Source organism: Psammomys obesus, unplaced genomic scaffold (genome assembly GCF_907164565.1).
Source record: "Psammomys obesus unplaced genomic scaffold, mPsaObe1.curated_primary_1811, whole genome shotgun sequence".
NCBI lineage: Eukaryota > Metazoa > Chordata > Mammalia > Rodentia > Muridae > Psammomys > Psammomys obesus.
Window position 1 is genome coordinate 879,657 of NW_026591450.1, and position 20,240 is coordinate 899,896.

General features: G+C 44.3%; 1 protein-coding gene across 3 annotated transcripts in view; it reads right to left on the reverse strand.

The window, feature by feature from the left end:
* Window positions 1-20,240, reverse strand: part of Ptprm (protein tyrosine phosphatase receptor type M) — a 676,296-nt gene that overhangs the window by 454,350 nt on the left and 201,706 nt on the right. The window lies entirely within an intron of this gene.

Here is a 20,240-nt window from a genome sequence, read left to right on the forward strand (position 1 = left end):
GCCAGAGCATGAGACAAATCATAGTCAGCTGATGTCATAAATCTGAAGCAGCTCCATATCCCACACCTGGGACTGAATCAAAAACATATTCCCAACATAACTGGGTTTTTTAAGAAACTCAAACTCTCACTACACACACACACACACACACACACACACACACACACACACACACTTTTTAAAACTCTGCACACATTCCAATTTTCTTAATAAACTGGATGAAGGGATTCTTATAGTCCAAACTCCATGCAGACAGCATTCGGCAAGTACCCTGTGCAGTACATGGCCTTTAACAGGTGACCAATGGTGGCCACTGCTGTGAAAACAAAACAAAACTAAAAACTTGGTTCTTCACTCCTGCCAATCACAGCACATCTCCATTAAAGGTATACAAATACAGACATGACAAGAGCTCAGATCGAAGATCAGAGCTAAGGCAGGAGGACCATGCCTACTGGTCTTGAGGGAGAAGACCGCCCTGAGCAATTTGGGGTGAGGTGTGATTCCCTTCCACATTGTGCCAGACAGACCTAGGCTTCTCATCTGCACCCAAACGTGAGCACTGATATGTTGGTGTGAAGCACTTACCAGAAGCATGTGTGAAATCTTAGTGAGCACTCACTATTCCCCAAGCACAAAATGGAAGATAAGGCATAGTCTCTAACCTCAAATAATATGTTTTTCTGAAGCAGAAGGAGCAGGGATTGAATGCCAGAAGACAGCTTTGGTGTCAGCAAAGGGGTGGCAATGGGACTCCTTTTTTGTCAACCCTCTACTACCAACAGATGCCAATGGAAAATAAGAAACAAATAAAGTCCCAAACGCCTTTTAAGAAGTCAGTCCCATGGCTGTGAAAGAGAAAGAAGCAGACAGAATGCTGAGAGTTCAGACTGCTGATAGGGGCCCTGAGCTTACCTGATTTTTACCATTAAGAGATAAACACGTGCCTTCCTTTGTCTCTGTATTAACAAAGAATGGAGGCTTATTCTACATGACTCCCAAGTGCAGCCACAATGCAAGCAGATAAACAGCAATAGTAAAGAGGTGGGAGCAGGCCTATGTGGAGGAAAGGGAATGACTTTTAATTTTGCTTCATAATGTTCTCTGTCTTCCACAATGAACTGTTAATTACTCACATTATTGGGAAAGAGACTGACAGCATGCATTTTCTCTTTTATGAAAATATCTTTCGATGTAACCATCTAATACTTCGAATTTCTTCTTATATTTTATTTTTAATTGTGTGTGTGTGTGTGTGTGTGTGTGTGTGTGTGTGTTTATACACAAGTATGAAGGTGCTCACAGAGGCCAGAAAGCCTCTGGATCTAGAGTTAGAGATAATTGTGAGTTGACTAGTGTGGGTGCTAGGAGTAACTGTGTTCCCTTAACCACTAAACTATCTCCTTAGCATGGCACCCCAATATCTCAGAGTTACTAGCTTCTGCTTTTCAAGGAGAAAAGTGAGACCACGATAAATGGAGCCACATTCCGATGCCAGGTTTGTTTTCAAACTAGCAAAGCATGGCATCACAGCACAGCTCTACTGAAAGCAAGCCACCCTTTATCACGATCAGAAAAGCTGAAGGCAGGCGTGGGGCATTACACCCACCTTGACATGCTGTGTTCAGGGGAGCAAGCCCTAGGAAGACACGTCACTAGGAAACATCCCAAAGTCGTGTTAAATATTTTTGCTGCCAGAGATTCCACTAAATAAAAATTCTCCATAAAATACAAATTTTATAAGGTATAAATCTCACATGTGGGGAGGCAGGTAAAGACACCGGGCCAAAGCTCTTGCAGTGTATATGACGTGTGAGGAAAATATGTAGCAGTATCCCACCATGAGCAGCTTTACCCAGGGACCCCAGGACCACTCCTGTACCCGAGTTCTCTGCCCAGCGCTAGGCTGATGGAGCCAGACAATAAGGAAGAGCATCAGGCAGGCTGTGAGCGGCCTCTAAACCACACAGGTAAAGCGGCAATGTTACTCTTCACAAGACTTACTCGTCTGTATGCCGAAGTGAGTGAATATGCATAGAGCCTGTAGAATAACATCCAGAACATAGTAAACACCCATAATTAGTACCCACTGGGGGTCATTACAGGACAACACCAGCTTCATGCATTGCTATCTGCTCTTAACTGTTATCTGCCCACCCACCCCTATTGGTCTTCATGGGATACGTAGCAAGAAACACCGTGACCAAGGTAAAGAAACCGAGTCTTGACCTGAAGAGCTGGGGACAAGCACACAGGCAGCACCAGACACTAAACCCATGGAGGTCCATGCACATCTGTCCCAGCCTCATTACTCCAAAATGCCTGGATGCCAAAGGAGCATTGAAGAGTCCTTCAGCAGTCCCTCAGGGTAGAAATGTCCCAGTGGTGTTCTTCAAGGTGATTTTACAGCGTATGCTCCTATGCCTAACTAAACGCTAGGCCATTCTGTTTATTAAACAGCTAAGCTCCCATGTACTGTTATTGGACTTCACGTGAACACGTAAACATCACTTAGCACCTCTGTGACTCTCCTCTGGGGCCCTGGGATGCTTCGACCCATCTTTAAGCAAACAGCCTGAACAAGACCCCTCTCTTTTCTCTTGGCAGACTGGCACTAAATTTAGAACACTCTGTAGTCCAGCAATCTGGCCTCCTGCCAGGATTTTCTAGTCAATTTCCTTCCTTAATATCTGGACAGAAGCTCTGGTCACAACAGTTGCTACGGCCACCCCACATGAACCCGGCTGTGCCCTCTACCCACTGAGGCAGGAGAAAGCCAGCATCGCCCCATCTTAAAACCACATGGACACTTGTAAATGGTAAGCAGAGCCTCACGGAGAGGAGCATCAGGAAAATGCAACAGTGGTTCCATTCATCCCCGAGCCTAGAGCTCAGTGGCTTCCTCTGTCGGAGCACACTTCCGCTGGGACAGAGCTCACTTATTCACAGCCGTGGTCAGAAGCAGAGGCCAAACTCCCCAAGACACTGTAGACTTTCTCCTCTTGCCACATGTCCAGAGAGCTAACTGCATTACGACCACAGCTTAGAGCACGTTTTATTTTATTGTGAATGTCAAGGCAAGGCTTTTAACCTTAGTAATTAGATGTGAAAACAAAAACAGCCATATCAAAAATGTACTTTGCTAGCAGGAACAACACACTAGTTACTGACAGAAGGAAAACAGTAAGAAAGAAAAAGGAAGAAGAAAACACTGAGCAAAACAAAAATGAGCAATAAACAACTTTTTTGTTTGTTTGTTTGTTTAACACTAAAGGATTTCTCACACACACAAAAAGCATATTATGCAGCAAACGTCAATCAAAACCACCACCAGCTACACAAATACAGCCCAGCCACCTGGCTTAGCAGTGAGGATGAAGACACCAGTGTTTTTGTCACATGCTGTTGTAATGGACAGCAGACTGGTATCGCCGTATGGATTGAGAGCCACTCTACTGCTGCCAGAGTCTCGGGCCACATGCTCTGATAGCATGTGGTTCACGCTCGGATCAGGTTCATCCAGTTGCCCATGAGAGCATCCAACAGCAGGGATCGGGTAGCACAGTCCCAGCACTTGGGAAACTGAGGCAGGAAGATCACGGGTTTATGTCCATCCTGGGCTACAAAGAGAGACACTAGAAGCATCGAGAAATTAGGGGAGAGGAGATGAGATGAGGAAAAAAAAATGGATGGTCAAGTAGGAAGGGATTTCTCCTTGCCCCCAGGCTTTCAGCATGGCTTCTCTGGAAAGGTATAGGGCTGAGGAGTCTCTTTGTGTAGGGGGGCTGACAAAAGTTCTCAGTCACACACAGGGAGACCAGAGCATGTGCAGCCCGACAGTCCAAGTCACTTACAGTCTGTAGATCATTATCTCAAGATAGCCATGGGGAGCCTTGACAGGGGACAAAGTTACTGTAGCCAGAGGGGCCAGGGGCCTATATTTTTGCAGACAAGACCTGTTGTCTAAGAATCCAAGGCTGACTCTAAAAAAGCAGACATCAGAGAAGAGGGAAGTCTGAAAGGTAGCATTCAGTTAGTTCCTGGAGGTCCAGGTATGCCGTGAACATGGGTAGCTGACACTTGCTGGCTTCTATAACATTCAGATATTGAACATAACAGGCAACTTAGTTGCCTGTTCCTTGGTGCCTCCAGCCTTGAATGGGGAGGATGGTCAGCTTTAGGGGAATATGCCTTCAATGATTAGAATGTGTACAGAGCCATGCAAAGAAATCTGAACTCGGATATCAGGTAGCAGAGGAGACAGACAGAACAACGGCAGAGATGCCAACTTTCACCCACTTTTAGCTCCCCACTGCGCATCTGAAAACCGAGCATGTTTTGGGAGAAGTAGCCTCTACATCCTGCTATACTACATCGTAAGCTTTCTCCAAAAAAAAAAAAAAAAAAAAAAAAAAAGGAAGTCACAAAGCCAGGTGCTGCTGCATGGGACACTAGGATAGCTCATGACAGAGTCTAGGTAATTCACAGAGAAAGATAGCAGAGAACAGATCTCAGTAAAAGAAATAAAGAAATAGTGCTGGGAACTCCTTTCTTCCAAGCTGAGTTACCATATTAAATCCATCATCTGTGATTTGCAGCCTGGTATGGTTAAAAGGTAAACCCTGACGATGATAGTCACTGATAGAAGAGGAAAATCCATTAGCGCATCTCCTGAGACACCAGCCTCCCCATTACCCTGGCTCTTCCATCCCAGCTATATGTAATACACATAGTTCAGTGGTTCTCAAGCTCCCTTGTGCTGCGATCCTTTAATATAGTTCCTCATGGTGTGGTGAACTGCCCCCCCCAACCACAAAATTGTTTCCATTGTTACTTCATGAATTTTGCTACTGTTATGAATCGAAATGTAAATAGGTGACATGGACAGTATGTGATAGGGACCCCCAAAGGGTCCAGACCCACAGGCTGAGAACTGCTGATACCGTTGATCATAGACTTGGGAAGTGCCGGAGGTTCCAGGAGGTAGAGGGAAGGGCCTCGTTTATGCAGCTTTTAGGAAGTCACCTTCACCCATGCTATATACATTCACCCAATAGCTTCACCAAGCTGGACTTGAACTGAGGTGCTGCTTTGATCTGTTGTGGATGTCCTATATAGAGCAAACAGATACTCACACATACCTCCCAGGAAACGTCCAATAACTATCAGAGGGAGACCTGGATGGAGGTAGGTTGGGTCTGAAAGGTAACACTGGACATGGCTGAGGAGCTGGACAGGGACTACGGACATCCAAGGACAAGAACAAGGGCCCTTGGGGCTGGATCATGGTGAGACGCACTGGGAAGCAGTGGTGGACCCAGGAATCAGGACTGACTCTTGATCATGGCCTGGGACTTAGGCTTGAAGCTGGATTGGCATGAATCTTGAAGTTGCAAGGGTGTCCTTTCATGCTGGCAAGCATACATGTGAAACCTTCTCATGCCCACCCCAGCTCCACCATGCCAGCTTTCTTTCTTTGTCTGAACTTATGCAGCTTCTCCAAGGCCTTTGCTGAAGCTCAGAAAAATGATACCCTAAACCCACTGTGCTTTGACGCACTAAACATCTCTGGATGAGAAGAAAGCATTAACAGCGGAGGCTGCCTCAGAGACAAGCACTTTGTCACCTTTTCTTGTTCTTCTCCCATGTGCAGGAGAGCTTTCCAAGGTCACTTATGTGACTAGGAAAACTTCTGAAAGCAATTCTAAACTCTCCTTATGATTCTCATCAGAACCAAAAGGGTCAGCCATCACCATCCCACAGCTGCTTTCTATTGGGTCATTTGTTTGGACATGGCTGGTGGCGATGGTGGTGGCGGCAGCACATGCCTTTAATGCTAGCACTCAGGAGGCAGAGGCAGGAGGAGCTCTGAGTTTTAGGCTAGCTTGGTCTACTGAACAAGGTCCAGGAGAGCCAGGGATACACAGAGAAATGCTGTCTTGAAAATGAAAAAGAAGGGAGAAGGGAGGAAGGGAGGAAGGGAGGAAGGGAGGGAAGAAGGGAGGGAAGGAGGAAGGAAGGAAGGAAGGAAATTGTGTGGCTGTAATTCACTATGTAGCCCAGGCTGGCCTTGAACTCATGCTGACCCTCCTGCTTCAGTATTCCCAGTACTGGAATTATAGGCATGAGCTCTCATATCCAGCTTCTATGAGATCTTCTGAGGGTGGCCCTTCCTCTAGGTCCCCTGGGGGTTTATCTGCATTGAAACACAGCTCTGTACCCAGAGAGTCCTCCTGGACTTCCTGCCACTCCCCACTTTCCCCATTTCCTTCCTCTGTGTGGGCTCTGGTGGTCAGGTGATCATGTTTTGGTGTTCCCCTTGCCATTTTCTTTTAACTGCCTGTTGCTGAGCCATTCTGACGAACCTCAGAAAGCAAAGGGGATGTCTTCCTGTCTACCCGTGCACCTCGCAGGAGGTAAACACACCACAGTAGCTGCTTTCTTACTTCTGCTTTCTCTGCAGGGAGGGGAGGGAAGAAAGTTTCCACATCTTTGGGACAACCAAAATATTAAATCCTGATCCTGAAAAGGCATAAAAAGTAGAATGGGCCTGTCACAACCCAGGAGACAGTTTTGACATCATAACCTTATGGCCTTACTACCTCACACCCACTGTGGCTGCCTGTACTAGATGGAGGCAAACACCATTCCAGCAAGGATGGCGAGGGACTTGTTAGGCTGCATCTCTAGCTGGGGGTTATTTGCACCTAATGGCTACCAAGGGGGGAAAGTCAGTTTTCTTTAGGGGTATGGCCAACAGTTGGTTTAAGCTCATGTTCCTGTGATGAGCCCACATCCATATGCATTGAAGGAGCATTAACTGGGCTCAGTGGGCATACAGCTATATATCCATAAATATATATATACACACACACATATATATATAGTATATACATCATATATACATATATCTGTATACATGTATACATATATACAGATTTATGTATACATATGTACTCTATCACATTGAGAGGAGAATGTGTGAAGGAATGGTCATAAATATATGTATGTATATATTGTTTGTATATATATATATGTGTGTGTGTGTGTGTGTGTGTGTGTGTGTGTGTGTGTGTGTGTATGTTATCACATTGGAAGGGGAATGTGGGAAGAGATGGTCCAGGAGAAGCTGAAAAGGCAGAGTAGGTTGTGGAAAGAAACTAAATAAATGCTGTTCCAATACCTAGAGCAATTATCTGTAGTGCTCTGGGTTTAGGTGTGTATAGAGATAAGAGCATCAACCACCAAACACAGTGAGGAAGACAAGGAAAGAGCAATTTGTTGATACAGGTGTAGGTACGTTGCTCATCTCTACCTGGTATGCTGAAGCCTTAAGAAGGAGGAGGGAGAATCAAAACTCGTCTTGACTGGTGGAAAAAAGAAAAATGAAGTAATTGTGCTGGGCATACTAAAAGCCCTTGTAGAGAAGTTACAATATCTAGGTGTGCCAAGATAACTGATAGCAACTCCTTGACTATTGAGATACTTTTAACTTCAAGCCTGTTTGGGCAAAGAAAGAAACAGATGATCGAGTAGAAACTCTAAATTAATGGAGAAGAGGCAGCATCATCTTGACGACTCGTAAGCCATAGAAAGTCAGTGACATTTTCCACCTGATGACACTAGTAAAAAACATCCTTCAAAGAGGGGATGATCCAAGAAAATGGGAAACGATTTTGCTCTGCAGGACGAAGGAAATGATCTGGAAAACTCTTACAGAGGTCTGACCTGTGAATGTGAGGTTACAGGCAGACACTGTCTTCCATGGGCCCCAGCAGCCTGGGAGAGCTGTCCTTTCTGGAATCAACTCTTCCATCCTTCAGTCAGCAGCTCAGTCCCCATGGGTGATGTTGCCTCACTCTGTGACCGCCAGCAGCAGTCAGACTCTCTATGCCCAGGGCACTGGCAGGCTGCCCTAGACTGGCACCCAGGTTCTAAGACTTGTGAGAGCCACACCATACAAATGCAGGTCCAGTTGTAGAGTCTGACCCCGGCTAGGCTGTGACAGTTGCCACTGTCCACTATGCTTTTAAAAAAAACAGAATGGCTGAAGTGCATCCCTACACAGGCACGTGCTACTTCACAGAGCAGACATGGCAGAGCATGGAGATCATCCTAAAACCTGCTTGTTTTAAATCCTGAACAGAATCAGGGATGCCTTTGTTATAGTCTGTAAGACCTGGGGTCGCACAGCTCAGGAGTTCAAGATTGCGCCCTTCCCAGAAACTCCCCCAGACCAAGACTCGTTGCAAAAGCAAGAGGTTTATTAACCATTGTGCAATGGGGTCACCCCTGCCGGTCAGCAAAGAGTGGCACCGGGAGACAAAGGCCTTTAGGTTTTTAAAAGAAAATTTGAGGGAAATTTGAAGTTGTAGTTTTGGCAATTTAGGATTGGATGAGGAAGTTATAAAGTAAGATATTTGGTTAGTCTTAGGTGCTCAAGCTTGGCCAGTCCTGCCAAGTGTGGATGCAGCTGCAATTGAAGGTGGGGGTGGTTAGCTCATCCTTGAAGATTAGGGGCTACAGACTTTTGGCTGGAGGTCAAAAGCTACTCAGAAGAAGTCCAGATTTGTTGCTAAGAAATGCTATCTCAAAGACAGGAGTTTTTCTTTTTGCTGAGTGAAGGTCATTGCTTGCTTGCCTTTTTTTCTATCTGTCCTCATAGATAGGGTTACATTTTTCCATTCTCTGGAAAGGTACTAAGAGGCTTTAGCTTAACCTGAACCTAAAACTCAAAACTATAGGCTTTAGAAGACATACAGGTTACAAAGTTAGTCTAACCCTTTCAAGTCAAAACCAGGACTTCTGTTTTACTTCCTGTGCAACTGTGTATTATGCGCTAAAGCTAGGAAGGGGCTGTGATTTCACTCCCAAGGAACATGTGTGCCAAGTATGTGCAAGGCCCTGGGTTCAATCCTTACTACCTAGACTAAAACAAGCAGTAAACAACAAAAAAGCTGGAGTGATGGGGACAAGAAAAAATGGCATCTAGTATTTTATAGTATTTCTGTTGACAGTTTTTATGTTAAGTTATATTAAGATTTTAGGAGTCACCACTTTCTATTTCTTTAAACTCATTTATTGTGTCATATCAAAAGGATCAACTCAATCTGGTCTTACTCAACAATAAATTATTACACCCCCCCCCCAAGCCAACATGGAAAACAAGGGCCCTCTCTTCTTGAAGAGAGTCACTTTCACTCCTTTCAGGAGGTTCACTGAGTCACCACCAGTCTTCAACACATTTGTGTCGCCTACAGCAACTGGTTTCTACTGATAATTGTAATTACCACCTAGTCTGGACAATGATTTTAAAACACACATTTGGTGTCAAGAAAAGCATTACATGTTTCTCTCAATTACTGATGAGCATCATAGAGAGATCTGTGGGAGTGTCAGGAAGCAGGCAAGTGATCCATGACATTAAAATTAAGTTTAAGGAGGAAAAGAGAATGAAAAAAAAATGTGGTTCTAGGGCATAAAGAGAGTCATACAAAAGGTGTACATGTTCGAACACTTGATTCCTGAATTTAAACGAAACGAGGAAGACAGGACAAAGTGAAAGGGGCATACTAGGGCACTGTGGCAGGGCACAGTGGCAGAGGGGCCAGGGTGATGTGAGGAAGGGCGACAAAAGCGATGAAGCATACACAGTGCTTGCAAGAGAATTTAAAAATTAAAATATTTTAAAAATAAAAGGAATGGATTCAAAATACTATGGTATGTATGTATGTAGAATGTTCTGGAAGTACCATCCTGTCCTTACACTGTGACTTAACAATTTTAAAAGTTGTCCTGTCAAGCTTCAAATGCCCAGAAGTACATTACTGTTTGCTAACACTGTCTGGGGGGGGGGGGACACGAGTTGTGTGGTAGAATGCTTTCACACTACGAAGAAAGACCCTGCTCTAATCCCTAGCACCTTGAGTTAACCTAATAAATCCTTGTAGAGTGTGGACAGGGAAAAGTTTTGAGGAACACAAGTTGGAGGCTTTGAATTTTGTCTAGCAGTGCCAATGTTGGAGCTCTCCTTTCCACAGCTTGCCCATCAGAGACCCCCCACACACACACACACACAACATCAGGACACAACTCTCTACTTCTTCAGGCTCAGGAAATGCTAGTTTAGTCAGACACTCTCCAGAGAGAAAGCTCTGTCTCAAAACCTAAAAAAAAATTTTTTTAATTATAAATAAATAAATAAATAGACACTGCAACAAACCTGGCACAATTCACCACCCCTTGAAACAAGTACAGTACGGAACACACTCAGATTTCAAGGCTCTGGAATTCAACCCACCCAGGGCTTGATCCTAGCAAAATAGGAACTAAAGGAGATCGCCCCTACAATTACTCTAGCTTATGCCCAGTGTACAGCCTGGGCAGTATACTGAAGCAACATGGAACATGAGCACTCCAGGAGACAGGAGGTTGCAAGGAACAACACAAGAGAACATACAACCAAACACAGAGAAGGCACTTCCCGGAGGCCTGCAAGTCAAGCCCAAAGCTTGGCTTTGTGAAAGATGGGCGTGGCAGGTTGCAAATCTAATGATAGCTATCTGTTTCTGAACATACAAATGAAATAAATTTAAAATCGAACAGCATCAAAGCTGAGGTGCTTCTGAGAGCATTTTCCCATGAGACGTCACTGCATCCTTGGTTAGGAGGCCATGCACTTTCTACATGCACGTGTGCCATGTAGCACCCGAGAACACAGCAGTGCAGACATCCCAACAAGAAAGCAAGAGCTGTACAGACACTCAGTTTCTGTGGGACTCCTTCAGGGGGCACCATGAGCATGTCACTGGTTTTTGGAAGAAGCTGGAAGAAAATTATTTGTATAAATGGCCAATTTTTTTTTTTTTGGAAACTACAAACCAACAGACCAAAAAGTTCACAGCCAGGGGCCAAATTGTAGGAGCTGGGTTCTCAGGCCAGAGAGATAGGTCAGCCTTTAAGAACACTGGCTGCTCTTCCAGAAGATCTGGGGTCAGTTTCCAGCACCCAAATTAGGTGGTTCATGGCTACTTGTAACTACAGTACCAGGGAATCTGTCGCCCTCGTCTGGCCACCCTGGACACTGCACATATGTGATGATTGGACAAGAAGGCACATGCACATAAAATAATTAATATTTTTTAAAAACCTTAACTTGTCATCAGAGGATAAAAGTGAGCAGTATATTTAAGGCATTTAAAGAAAAACTGCTAAAATTTAAATTTATATCCAGCTAATTTTTTTCCCCTCAAAAGTAAAAACAAGTTGGGGGTGAGATTAGAGTTAGAATGCTGCATGCTGACCCTGTAAGGGGCCCTGAATTCAGTCATCAACACTCAGAATGACAAAGACATCTTCATCCCCTCCACATGTGGAAAGAAGCTTACCACAAGCCCCTCTCCCACCCTCAGGAAATGGAGAACAGCCTTACACAGAGGCACAAAGAAATAAAGGGGACTAGGAATAAAAATGACATGGGTAAATAGTCACGATTTTTCCTTATTATTCAGATCATTCTGAGATACATTTTTACTAATGAAAGTCCTAACCTATTATAAGATTTCTAAAAGATGTATTAATAAGATGTGTAACGGTGGCATGTGAAGGATGGACGGCGTGGCAACTGCTCACTTAGTGTTTTAAAGCTTGAAGGCATTCTGTGACAGCTAAACAGATACATACACACTGCACAGCAATCATCAGTTAAGTCCAGACAGGAGATGAAATAGAGTCATAAACACAACCGAAAGTATGAGCACTGTATCTCAGCACTTGAGAGAGGGACATGGGAGGACCAGAAGTTGAAGGTCACCCTTGACTACTCAGCTGGACTATAGAAAACTCTCTCCTAAAACCAAAACCAAACAAAATCTGGAAAAACTCACTAAAGAAGGAAAAAGATGCACCAGAGAGATGGAACAGAGATACAGATTTCAGGTATAAGACAGCAACAGAGATAAGGGACGCATTTTGTGGTGATCAACAGGCTTACTCACCACAGGAGTAGAATGTTAAGCTTCAACATGAATGAAGCAAAACCAGTTGAACTCTGAGGAAAAACAAACAGACCCACAATTATAGTCGGGCCTTCAATACTTCTTCCTCAGCGGCTGACAGGACAGACATACAGGGAAGCGGTGCTGACTGAAGAAGTGTTAGTAATCAACTCGGTGCTGTGCCCACTAACAGTGGAACAGGAACCACTCCAGCACACACTGACCTCTGCCAAACGAGGACTCGTTCAGGATCCAAAAGAAATCTGAATAAGCTTTACAGGTTCCAGGCAGACGAGAGTTCTGTTTTCCAGCCATAATGGAGGGTTGGTTAATAAGCAGTAACAAAATGATGGTGAGGAAAGGAAGGAAGAAAGGAAGGAAGGAAGGAAGGAAGGAAGGGAGGAAGGAAAGAAAAAGAAAGAAAAGAAAGAGAGAAGGAAAGAAAGAGAAAGAAAGCAAAAGAAAATTAACATACTTCAAAGTGACCCACAGATCCAGGAAGAAATTTAAGAAGCATTTGAGACACACGAAGGTTGAGAGATGCCAAGAGCACATACTTAGGAGAAAACAGGCAGATGTGTGAACCATAGCCCTCAGTCCCAGAGTGCAGGAGCCTTCAGACCTATTTCATCAGAGCCCTTGGCTTTGGTGGAGCTATTAAATCTCAGAACCTAACTGGAAACCCAGAAGCATTTATCGCTCACTTGGCACTTGACACTCTATTAGTCAGGGTTACTGAATTTTTCATTCAGACATGTCTGATCTTGCCTACTAAATTAGCATCTCTTCAGAGGAGACATGACGTGCGCTGGTGTCCTTCACAGGCTGCAGCCCGGATCGCTGCACAAGGACAGCTGTGGCCCTGTGTCCCAGGGTGCCTGCTTTTACCATGACCTCATTTTGCCTCCCTGTATTGATTTCCCCTGGAAATGTTAAATCCATTCTTGAACTTTATCTAAACAGTCCCTGGCCTGTGATATGTAAGATGTGTGGACTTCACAGTGGTGCCAAAGTAAATGTTGAGTTTGGGTGTTTCCCAGGCTAGCAACATTTGGTTCTGTCTTATCTCATGATGCACGGAGGAAGGTCCCTGCAGCTCCCACCAGCCCCAAGCATGCAGAGAAAATGGCCAAACTCCAGTGTGATGGGCAGCTAAGCTGGGCGGAAAGGCCTCGAGTAGCTTAGTGCATCTTCAATGTGAGGTTTTTAGTGTACAAAGAACTAATCAGCGGCAAGCACCTGCAATGTCTTCCACAGCTGCTGCTGCCAGGAACTCTGACCTGCTGCTTAGACAGGAAGCCTCCGGTTCTGACTGCCCTAGACCTCCTGCTGCAGAAAGCTTACTACTCATAAGTCAGGAACATGCCCATCACTTCACAGCACAAGCAATTTTCCTGAGCTCACAGACACAATCATAAATGACTAGCTATCTCTTGAAGGATGGGGACAGCCATGGTAGATGGGGGAAATGAGGGCAGATCTGAGGGACATTTAGAAAGAAGGAAGTATTGTACTGCTCTCCTGGAAGGTGAGGGAAAGCAGATGTAGCTGCTGTCACTCCTGTATTTGTGGCTGGAGCAGCAGGAAAGAACCAGGAAGAGCAAGGAGGAAGGGAGAGAAAGAAAGGATAGAAAGGACAGAGTCAGACAGAGAGGATGAAAGGGAGAGAAAATAGTAGGTGGGCAGATAGATCGATGGATTGGTGGATAATGGATGATGGATGTTGGGTGGGTGGATGGATGGATGGATGGATGGATGGATGGATGGATGGATGGACAGAGGGATGGATGGATAGAGGGATGGATGATGAGTAGATGATATATGCAATAAGGATGACAGGATGATGAAGGGCTGCCTGGGTGAATGTGTGAGAACCAGTAGTTCTCACATGCTACACAGCATACTCACAGTCTCTCTGGAGTTGCTTCTACAGTGCAGGGCCCCGAACTCCTGTCTTCCACATCATCTGTCTCTGTAGCTGCCTGTATATATGTTGCATTTTCTTGACAGCTCATGCTGAAACATCACCCACACTTCTAGGGCTGACACAAACTCCTCAAGACCTTCTCTTGTTTCCTCTGTTTCTTCTTAGGAGCCCATGAAACTATGATTCCAATGGCATTAATGTGATCACTCTTATATTTCACCAGGTCAGCTTTTCTGGTGTAGTGTATACACACAGCAGGCCCTGGCTAGCAAGTTTGTGGTAGGGCACTCTGAGGCCTGAGGAGAGCCAATGCCACCACTCTTGTGACATTTTCCACAGTCTTTAGAGGAAAGTAGTGAAGATAAACAGCCACACAAATTGGGTAATGTACCTCAAGTATAGAGATGGGCACATAATCTACAAATTTTTTAACAAAAGAGAATAAGGCCTCAAGAGATGACTCAAGCGGCTCAGAGAATGCACTGTTTTCTTACAGGGTACCCAAATTCAGTTTCCAGCACCCCATAGGGTGGCTCACCTCTGCCTGGAACTTCAGGGGACTCCATTGCCCTCTTCTGGCCTCTGTGAGAACTACACTCTTCTTGCTCTCTTGCTCTCTATTAATGTGTGTGTGTATAAATTTCTTGCTCTCTTGCTCTCTATTAATGAGTGTGTGTGTGTGTATATCACATACATATATGTATTATATATATTTGTGTGTATATATGTACATACACACATATATATTATATATAGGCTTACTTTCTCACACACATACAATAATAATTAAAAAGAAATCTTTAATGAAAAGAATAAACATAAAACAGAGCCATTAAATACAATCAGTGGTAAAAGTGATAATTCAGGGGAAAAAAAGTGTTATTCCAAACTAGAGAAATAAAATGGTTCTAAAAGATACTTCCATGGTCACTCTTTAAAAAGTGATTCTAGAGCAGTAAGACAGTTGAAGGAGACCAAGGGGATACAGATTGGAAAGGAAGAAGTCAAATTATCACTATTTGCAGATGATATGATAGTATATATGAGTGACCCCAAAAACTCTACCAGGGAACTCCTACAGCTGATAAACACCTTCAGCAAAGTGGCTGGATACAAAATTAACTCAAAAAAATCAGTAGCACTCCTGTATACAAAAGACAAAAGGGCTGAGAAAGAAATTAGAGAAACAACACCTTTCACAATAGCCACAAATAACATAAAGTACCTTGGTGTAACCCTAACCAAGCAAGTCAAAGACTTGTATGAAAAAAATTTCAAGTCTCTGAAGAAAGAATTAGAAGAAGATATGAGAAGATGGAAAGATCTCCCATGCTCATGGCTTGGCAGGATTAACATAGTAAAAATGGCCATCTTACCAAAAGTAATCTACAGATTTAATGCAATTCCCATCAAATTGCCAACACAATTCTTTACAGATCTGGAAAGAAAAATTCTCAACTTCATATGGAATAACAAGCAACCGAGAATTTCTAAAACAATCCTCTACAATAAATGATCTTCTGGAGGTATCTCCATCCCTAATCTCAAGCTGTACTATAAAGCAACAGTAATAAAAACTGCATGGTACTGGCATAGAAACAGAATGGTGGATCAATGGAACCGAACAGAAGACCCAGAAATAAACCCACACACTTATGGACACCTGATTTTTTACAAAGATGCCAAAACCATACAATGGAAAAAAGATAGCATCTTCAACAAATGGTGCTGGTCCAACTGGATGTCTACATGTAGAAAGATGAAAATAGATCCATACTTATCACCCTGCACAAAACTGAAGTCCAAGTGGATCAAAGAACTCAACATAAAACCATACACATTAAATCGGCTAGAAAAAAAGTGGGGAATACCCTAGAACTCATTGGTACAGGAGAAAACTTCCTGAACAGAACACCAACAGCACAGGCTCTAAGAGCAACAATCAATAAATGGGATCTCATGAAATTGAAAAGCTTCTGTAAAGCAAAGGACACCGTCATTAAAACAAAGCGACTGCCTACAGATTGGGGAAGAATCATCACCAACCCTTTATCTGACAGAGGACTCATATCCAGTATATATAAAGAACTAAAGAAGCTGAAAAGCAGCAAACCAAGTAATCCACTTAAAAAATGGGGAACAGAGCTAAAGAGAGAATTCTCTGTAGAGGAATATCGAATGGCAGAGAAGCACTTAAAGAAATACTCAACCTCATTAGCCATTAGGGAAATGCAAATCCAAACAACCCTGAGATTCCACCTTACACCCATCAGAATGGCCAAGATAAAAAACTCAAGTGACAACACATGCTGGAGAGGTTGTGGAGAAAGGGGAACCCTTCTCCACTGCTGGTGGGAATGTAAACTTGTACAACCACTCTGGAAATGAATCTGGCGCTTTCTCAGACAACTAGGAATAGCGCTTCCTCAAGATCCAGCCATACCACTCCTAGGCATATACCCAAAAGAGGCTCAAGTACACAAAAAGGACATTTGCTCAACCATGTTTGTAGCAGCTTTATTTGTAATAGCCAGAAGCTGGAAACAGCCCAGATGCCCCTCAACTGAAGAATGGATGCAGAAACTGTGGTACATCTATACAATGGAGTATTACTCAGCAATGAAAAATAAGGAAATCATGAAATTTGCAGGTAAATGGTGGGACCTGGAAAGGATCATCCTGAGTGAGTTGTCCCAGAAGCAAAAAGACACACATGGCATATACTCACTCATATAAACATACAACATAGAATAAACCCACTAAAATCTGTACATCTAAACAAACCAAGCAAAAGAGAGGACCCTAACTAAAATGTTCAATCTCCATCCTGAAAGGCAAAGAGGATGGACATCAGAAGAAAAAGAAAACAGGAAACAACCTAGGAACCTGCCACAGAGGGCCTCTGAAAGCCAGAAGAAAATAGGAAACAACCTTGAAACCTGCCACAGAGGGCCTCTGAAAGCCTCTGCAGTGCAGACTGTCAAAGCAGATGCTGAGCCTGATGGCCAACTGATGGGCAGAGTGAATGGAATTTTATGTAAGAAGTGGGAAATAGTAAGAGCTGGAGAGGACAGGAACTCCACAAGGAGAGCAACAGAACAAGATAATTTGAACACAGGGAACTTCCCAGAGACTCATACTCCAACCAAGGACTATCCATGGAGATAACCTAGAACTCTGACAATGCAGCTACTTCAGATGAGAACTGATAGACTAAGATCAGAAAGAAGGAGAGGAGGACCTCCCCTATCAGTGGATTTGGGGAGGGGCATGCATGCAGAAAGGGGGGGAAAGGGTGGGACGGGAGGGGAGGAGGGAGGGGCTTATGGGGGGATACAAAATGAATAAAGTGTAATTAATAAAAAAATTTAAAAATTAAAAAAGTGATTCTCAAGTTTTTAAGTTTTTTTTTTTTTTTCATGATAAATTACAGCAAGCCTATGCTGGAGAAAAGATACAGCTGAAGGATTAATCGGTAACTTAGAAGGCATAGCAGAATAATTCTTGCATAAGGTGATTCTCTCCCACCAAAAATTATATATACACACACATATATATATAAAGAAAAACTCAAAAGTATTAGTCTAACATGATGAAAGGACCTAAAAAGAATAATTAATTTTAAAAAGTCATTGAAATTAACAAGGAGACTAAAGAAATAACAGAATAAAAATATTCAGGTTGAAACATGCATGCTCAGATTACCCAAGAAGATCCATCCAGTGTGACGGGAGAGACGGCTTCTGTCCAGCAGAGGCCTCAGGCACCATGCTCCGTCTCCACCCATGAATACTCCTTACAGCTTGCTATGAGCACCACACCGCAAGGACATCATCCTCTGCACAGCATGAAGGAGAGCCCAGAAGCAGTGACTGTCTTTGGGAATCCTGCTTCACTCCCAGCGTTCAGTGTCTGCCTTGGCAGACTCGGTTTCTCTGTGAAGTTCCTCCCTGGGTTCCCAGCACATGTCTGTGTATGTATCCTACTCTAATGCAGTTACTCACGCTGCCCCTGTCTTAATTCCTTTCATTCTGTGTGTTCATATATGTACAGGTGTGTATGTACTGGTACTCGTGTGCATGTGCAGGCCAGAGTACAACCTCGCCTGTCTCCTTGGGCGAGCTCCATCTGTGAGATTTCATTATTTTCTTTGGAGACAGTCTCTGGAAGACATGAAGCTTACCAAGTTTTAGGCTCAGGGCCTCCGTCTCCCAAGCACTAGGATTGCTGGCGCATACCACACTCACTCCGAGCACCTCGGCGGCCTCTGAGGACCAGACTCAGCCCTCATGCTTCCAAGGCATGCACTTTACCAACCGAGCCGTCCTTCCAGCCCCCACATTCCTTTTTTGTGTTTTTGTTTGGTTTTAGTGGGATATTTACTCCGTTGCATTTCCGTTTAAACGTCCTTTCACTGAGCATGATGGATTCTTGACTATCTAAACCAAATAAATAAAATCTACTTACAAGAAAAGAGTATCATAGAAAGGACTTTGCCCAATAGCCTATCCTAACCTATGTGTTAATAAAATAAACCAAGAACGAACACACACACACACACACACACACACACACGCGCGCACACACACACACGATGGTCTAGAAGGGAACACCACCAAAGGAGCATGCTCTACAGCTCTTTATTTCTCACATCGAGGAATCTGCTAGGCCACTGTCAGAGGAAGAGGAAGAGGAAGAGGAAGAGGAAGAGGGGGTAGCTAAGCCACTATCAAGTGCCTTGCACATGAACGGGGCACACAAGCAGCCGGAGGCCTTGGAACCACCATTCTTTGTCTCTATGCAACCTCAGGGCTGGTGAATTCTAGCACCCTGCTGGGGCGCTACTCCTGGAGGGGTGTCATCTCACTTCTGTTCCCACACAGAGCCATGGTGATACTCACTCTTTAAAGAGCCGAGCCTCAACTTCTCCGTAGCCAAGCTCACCGGCAGAGAAATGGCAGTGTTTGCCAACACGGTCACCCAAGCCTTCCCACATCCCTGTCTTTGGCATAAGGTGGTAAATTTGGCCACTAGGGTAGTTTAAATTCCAGACTGATCATACAGCTCTCAAAAGCTACTTTTTAGAGCTTTATTTTCACACCGGGCAATGACACTCCATCATCCTCTGCCCCTAAGGGAAGTGAGAATCCATCTTTTTTATAAATAGCTGCAAGACATTCTTGGGACAGACCATGCCCTTCCTGAGCTAAATCCTGGGAGCTTAAACCCAAGGGGGTACGATTTCCTCTACAAGATAGCATTCCCTCCCATCCTCAAATATCCACCAGGATGCCACTAGACACTTGGAGATAAGTACCATACAGGGCACTTATCTTTGCTTATGATGGGGTAGAGACAGGAGAGCAGGCAGTACACAAACACGGGGCATCTGGTAGAACCTAGAGCTCCATTACAAGGCCTTCTAAAAGAGTCTGGAGTCACCTGAAGATCTAAGACGAGGGCGAAAACGAGGCTGGAAGAAAGTGAATGATCACCCAAGAAGCACTGGAGTGATGGGCATGTCAACCACACTGCAACCCTGGTTCACCAGGAGCTGTGATCACAGAGCTGAGCGTGGTAAGCAAGGAGCTTCGAACTGAAATGGACTCCTTTGTCGTTTCATTTTCCCATTTAACAATCAGTCAGCAAGGACTGGGCAGACTATCACAGAAACGAGCCAGGGTTCAAACTCATGACAGTTAAATAGCTCAACATTAACTTCACAAAAATGAACCCCACATATGGTTCTATCCAGGGTCTCTCACAAAGGAAGGCAGCCATAAATACACAACGCCCTTCTCTCTCAAGCTTCATTCACGCGTTACAGGGACTCAGATGTTCACAGAGTAGATGGTACAGATTTCTGGATACTTGTGAGCCTTGTACAACAGTGCCTGGAGAGCCTTTGTGACCCTCTGTAACAAAGGGAGAGCAGATAAGGACACCCTTGGCTCAGCTTGCAGACTGTAGTCTGGGCCCGGCTCCAGCCATAGTGTGAAAATCCTGACTTTAAGTCTTCCAAAAGCCAAGTCAAGGACAAGCCCATGATTGGGGGTATGCAATGAGGCCAGGTCACCCCTGCTCCATGGGACAGGGTCTAGAAAATGTCTACTGCGATTCTCATGGAAACAGCCTGACTTTGCTGTCATGGGCACCTTACTAGGTCACACTTGCCTCCCTGCTGTGGAGAAGCTGTTCCCTGGAACTCTGTCACCTGTTGCATGCTTTGCTTCCTGTGGGGTTGCTTCTGGAGCACATCAGGCAGCAGGACGGGGCTCATGTCATTTTCCCTGCAACCTGGAGCTTCATGAATCAAG